We start from the raw sequence: 6,217 nt of genomic DNA on the forward strand, positions 1-6,217 counted from the left end.
GCAACAGTTTAATTCTATTTAGATACTAAAACTGAATACACTGAATACTGCAAACTTTATTCCCAACCACTCAGCAAAGTACTACATACATTTTCAGATATAGGAAAAAAAAGAAAAAAAGAAAAAGCATAAGATTCTTCCTATTTTCATTTCCAAAGATACATCCCAATCTTAATGATCAATCAGTGATTTAAATGTCAACTATAAACCCAGTATTTTATTAGCTGCTATGCAGTATACTATACTAGAGCAATAGAAGAGAGAGGACCTCAAACCCTCTGTTCCCTCAAATTGAAAAGCAGGCTTCCTGACCCCTCCAGACCACTACTGGACACAGGGAAGGCACACGAATGTTTCAGGGCCCCAACCAACAGTCACCTGCTTTGTGAGTACTTCCATGACACACCCTCACCAACACCACTGAGTTTGCTGCTCCTACGGGACGTTACATGTATTTACTATTTTAACACATAACACAGTGCGTCATAATTATGATTGCAGATAGACGTTCTAACAATTTAAAGAGAATGATGACTTTTTTGCTCTTTACATCTTGCCATTTCCCTTCCCATAATATTTCTTGAAGAGAAACCATAAATATATAGACAAACACAAAACACAGAAAATATACAAAATGTGTGGTTTGTGGCTTAACACAAATTTAAGTAAAATTAGTTCTGACAGTATCCAGAATGACAAAATGTCATGGTACAAATGAGAATGGACCAAGGTTTGAGCAGGTACAGGAGACAATCCAGGCATGAACAACACCAAGAAAAGGTAGACAGGAAGTAACATGGTGTGTAGGAAATCACAAGACCAGTCTGATGGGAAGAGACTTAAACAAGACTGAAACTCACTTTCTAAACCTCCATCTCCAATTGGACAATTCGCAAGACACAGGTGCACCAAAGTGGCCAATTTATTCAATCCCTTTAATATGGAGGAAGAGTTTAAAATTTTACTGGTTTAATTTGCCCCAAAAGCAACTATCAAATGTTGGCAGGACACAATGAAGGCTTACCTTTGTTAACATAGTTAAGCCTCTCTCTCTCACAACTAGCCCACTTAGCTCCACGTTCCTTAGCGCACCCGATGCACTTACACAGCGTTTAAGAGCTTTACACAATTGGAAGGTCACATCTTTATTTCTTTTCGCAGGAACACGACTTCTGTAAACTTTATTTCTGCCAGAAGCTAAAGCAAAATTATTGTAAAATAAGTGATTTAAAACACACATTTTATCATCATTAAAAAGCATTAAAAAAAAAGCATCTGCTCTGTGCTAAGGATTAGAAACGACTCCTGCCCTTAAAGCCTTCATTAAGGAGGGACATGTGTAAACTGAAAATTTCAATCACATGAGATAAAGAAACATAACCTTTATGCACAGAGGCTCCTTTGGAGGCAGAATGTTATATCCAAGTGATGGCTTCATGATAACCCTGAAGCAGAATCTAGAAAGATGAGGCTATGCAGAGTTGGAGTAGGAGGTGCATTAACTGCAGAGGGAACATCTGTGAAAAGACACTCAAGCCTGACTCCTGCTGGGCACTGTAAATACTGCAGGTGGGGATGACTAAAGGCCAGGGGTCCAAGTGTGAGAAGAGACAGAAATGAAAGAGATGTTGGCCCAAGCAAGCCTGGGAGAAAGCATGGCTTGTATCCCACAGGTGGTGAGACCTGGGGCTACCACTGGCTGAGTAAGGGTGCCTCCACTGATTAGAAAAAGGCTCCCCGCTGCTGAAGGACCGACTAGATAAAGGGAGTGATCACAAAAAGCTCCCCTTCCTCAGGGCAAAGAGCCCTATGAGGCTTGGCCGCACACAGTTCAGACTACACGCCTCCGTGCAGAGCACACGCTGGGCGGCTACTATGCAGTAACTCTGTGTGGGCAAGCCATTAGCAGCATTATTTTAAGCACATCTTTTTATGTTAGAAGATCACTTAACCCGAGCAGGCGGATGAACTTAGAGGAACTGAATCCAGGGGCCGTGAACCACCCAGGAGTTTCTGCCATAGTCTGGGCCAAATGTAATATGGATGAAGAAGCAAATTTAGGAGGAGGCCAAAATTTACAAGACAGACCCACTGGATGCAAGACATAAAGAGAGTTCAGTGAAGGAACTCTGAAGAGAATGGGCTCTACAATAAATTTTTCTTACATTCAATGTAAAATATTAGGCAAAATTAAGTACAGTGGCCTTTAAGGTCCCTTCCAGCTCTAATTTCTTTTGATTTCTAACTTATTACTCTGGTTAAGTAAAGTCCCTTCAGAGGTACAGAACAGTTCTTATACCTGAATGGGATGCAAAGAATAATCTGACTTCTCTTCACCAGGGGATGAGTTGAACTATCCTTGCAGAAGAGATAACAGATGGTGTGAACCCCAGATCCTGGAAAAGGTCCAGGCACACGATGAGTATTCAGCTTTTTGAAAACAAATGAACAATCATTTCCTCTCCTACATCTTCACACCCTTTCTCTGCTGGTTACTTTCTCACAGCTTATAAACATCCTCAAATATACCCACTTAAAAATCTCTCAGACCTATGATTCTTTGGATCTTCTTGTGGGTAACCTAAGTCTCTACCATGCCTTCAAACACCTGTCCTCCCAAAAAGCCCAGATCTGTACCTTGGGTCCAGACCCGTCTACCAGGCCCCTTTAAAGCACTGAAGATCAAGTAAGATCCTCTCGCCACCCCCAATCCCTTTCTACTGTGCTCTGTATCTCTCAAAAAGATGCAGCTGTAAACTGTCACCCACGCTTGCTGCCCTCCCTTTTCTAACTGGTCACCAGGCCCCACCCATTCTCTCTCAGATCTGCAAAATCCAGTCCAACCTTTTATAACTTAAGTGGGAACCTTAGATTACAATTCACCCTGCACCCAATCAAGTGCCTTGCACATGGAGGTCCGAGTGAGTCTCTAAACCACAAGTCCATTTCACTGTTCTTTAGGGTTTCCCACAGCCTTCAGGATAAACATCTAAACTTCTGACAGGACAAACAAGGCCCCCTTCTCTTGGGCCCCACTAAGTTTCCAGTATCAACTCTCATTTCTTTCCCAAACCCTGAGTTCCAGTCCTATACCTTAGTTTTGCCATATTTTCTTATATTTCTCAAACTTTGACACACACTGCTCCCTCCTGCCACCCCAGGAGCTTCTACATATCCTTAGAAAGGATGGCACCTCCTCCAAGAAGCCTACCCTGAACTTTCCCTTCCAAGATTCTGTGCTCTGCAACGGGGAAAGGTGGGAGGGGGAAGGATACATTAGGAGTTTGGGATTAGCATATACACACGACTCTATATAAAACAGATAATCCACAAGGACCTACTGCATAGCACAGGGAACTCTACTCCATATCCTGTAACAAACTGTACGGGAAAAGAATCTGAAAAAGAATGGATATATGAATAACTAAACCACTTTGCTGTACACCTGAAACTAACACAATATTGTACATCAAATAACCTCAATATAAAATAATAATTAAATTAAAAAAAAGATTCTATGCTCTGTAGCACCAGAACTCACTTCTTCCAGAGCACTGACTACTGTGCTTGTGTTTACCTGCCGCCCAGTAGAAGGGGAGATTACCTAGGGCAGAAGCATCGTCTCCAGCAGCCCTTGGTTCTGACAACTCATTCAAGTGCCAGGCTACTTGACACACATAACCTGCTTAATTAATTCTAAGAACCCACAGAAAGAGTGGTTTTTAATGTCATCTTACAAGTGTGGGGATTGCAGTTCAAAAGTAACCTGCCCAGGCCACAGACAGCATAAACCCTGGAATTCAAATGCTAAATTGCCTTCACACCAGTGCTCTTTCCACTATATGATATGACTATTGAAAAAAAATTTTTTTTCCTGAACCCTGTTTGAATGGAAAGGAAATGAAGCTGGGATATATCCATTTCCTAATCGCTTTGGTGTGTACCAGGCAAAGTCATTCAACAGAGCAGATAACATCTGTGCAACAATGAACGATGCTGCAAACTGTGCTAAGTGTTCTACTTTGTAGAGTCTAGAAGCATTAACACAGTGCATCCTTGTAACCACCACAGAGACTGGGACCTGTTAAGCCCACGCTACAGATGAGAACACTGAGACCTAGAAGCCTTAAGGCACTCGGCCGGGGTCACCGAGCCGGCAGGAGTCCTAGGCCGCACGCCCCGTCTAGTGCACGCACACCCGGGCACTGGGCACTGGTTCTAGTGCCCACCCTCCACCTTGCCCCATTGAAAACCCCGCTTCTCAGCGCCAACACGAGAGGCCCTGGAAGCGGGAAGTACAAACCTGTCTCGACAAGCCGTGCCTGGAAGAAGCTCTGGATACAGATCAGGGGCAGCGGGTGCTCAGGAGCGGCGCCCAGTGCACCCCGCGCAGGCGGTCGGCCTTAAGTCCAGTGGGGCGTCCCGCAGGGAAGCGCGCATGGAGGGCAGAGGCACCAAGTCCTGCAGCGCGCACAGGTCCTCAGAGCGCAGAAAGAAGTCGGCCGCGCTGTCCCGGCGCAGCTTCACCGAGTGATCATGGCCCGAGCACAGCCTCGGGGACGCTGGCTGCGGACACGATGGCCACACGCGCCTGGGGCCCCGGCCCCTCGGGCGCCCACCGCCCGGCGGCTGCGGCTGGACCGGCGTCGCAGCCGGAAGACATAGGGCCACGGGCCCCAGCTACGCCAAACCCCCCATGCCACGCTCCGGAGACCCCGCGCGGCCTGGTGCTGGCGCAGGCATCTATGCCCTCCACGCCGCGGGGCTGGGGTTTACGACAGCGGGCGGGACCATTGGGGCGGGGCTCGAGGACGTCTGCACGCTCGCCGTGCGTCCGCACGCAGCCCTGTCTCCCATGGTGATGCGGCCTGAAGAGTAGGGGCTTGAGCTCTGAGACTAAGGCAGCGCGAAATGTACGAGGTGTGGGGACTTTGGGGTTTCCAAAAAGCGTTTGCTGACTCATCCAAACAAAACTGAGACCTGGTTATATCAACGCATTTTAAAAGTAAACTCCCGTAAGTGTCTGTGCTCCCCCCACCCAGGAGAGAGCGTGCACTCCGTGAGGGACACACGAAAGGCTAAGTGAACGTCTGCCTGTGGTCCTTTACCTGGTGCACGGGTGTGTGAATTTATGCGGAGAGCTCTTAATTTCTGTAGTTTCTGCTAATTTGACACGGTAGTTGGCAAATGGTGACGTGTTCCATGCATTCAGGACATGATCGTGGTTACTAATAATCACTTTGTTTGGTACTGACAACTCCACAGAGAATTTACTACTGAATATCCACTTTCCAGAAGAGAAACTGAGGCGTAGGAAGTGAAGTGACTAAGAGTAAGGACTCAGACAACTGGTGTTAGTAAATTAACCCTGCAAGGAGGCCGTTAGCCTGCGGTGGCTCTAGTGATGCGGCCGCCTACATAAACCAACAAAAATCTAAGCCTGTCAACGCCTCAGGGTGGCGAACACTGCTGAGGACAACGAGTCACAAATCACCAACTAGGCTTTAAAGTTATAGCAAGTCAGTCATTTCCTTGCTTTGCTTCTGCCCTTTTTAAAATAAACATCTCTGCAGCTCCTGTGACTGGAGTGCTCCTCACCGCTTCCGCTTTGGTGGTGCCTGAATTGAATCTATTTTTGCTCACGTAAAGTCTTATTTTCAATATGCCTCAGTTTGTCTTGTAACATTGGTCGTAGAAGTTGGATTTGTGTCCAGTGTCTAGAACAGTGGTCGTCCTCTGGTCAGGCCTTAGGCGTTATGCATACAATGTTCCTCTTCTACCACCACCTTCTGGATGCCTCCACCCACTACCAGCTCCCGCGTATCAGATCCCCTAGATGTGGTCAGCAATGGCTTTCACATGCAGCATGCTCACATTATAATATCGCAGACACTCCTCCGTCCTCCAGCCAGCGTGTGAAGTGAAACATTACCATTCCTGTTGAAGAGCCTGCTGTGACCACTTTCCCAAACACAGCCACTCCCCAGCTGACCCTGGGTAACCACTCTTCTGAACTTGGTCTCCATCACTGCATGGATGTCTTTCTATTTAGGCTACATTTTTAAGTATTCTTCAACCTCATATAGTATTCTACTATGTTTTCTCTTCTTACTTGCTTTTTTTAGTGTTATCTTTGCTAGGTTCATCCATGCTGACACGTAAAGATCTGTCTAGTTCATGTACTTTCCTCACTATGTAGGATTCCCATGTAGGGAAG

At 46.2% G+C, this 6,217-nt stretch overlaps 1 long non-coding RNA gene across 1 annotated transcript; it reads right to left on the minus strand.

The window, feature by feature from the left end:
- Positions 1-1,164: 1,164 nt before the first annotated feature.
- On the minus strand, positions 1,165-4,323 carry LOC309797813. Its single transcript, XR_014292804.1, has 3 exons — positions 4,304-4,323; positions 2,300-2,396; positions 1,165-1,197 (listed from the first exon to the last, which is right to left on the minus strand). It is a non-coding gene; the product is annotated as an uncharacterized lncRNA (long non-coding RNA).
- Between the last annotated feature and the right edge of the window lie 1,894 nt (positions 4,324-6,217).

Source organism: Mesoplodon mirus (genome assembly GCF_964341445.2).
Source record: "Mesoplodon mirus genome assembly, contig: HAP1_SCAFFOLD_1017, whole genome shotgun sequence".
In the NCBI taxonomy this organism is placed as follows: Eukaryota; Metazoa; Chordata; class Mammalia; order Artiodactyla; family Ziphiidae; genus Mesoplodon; species Mesoplodon mirus.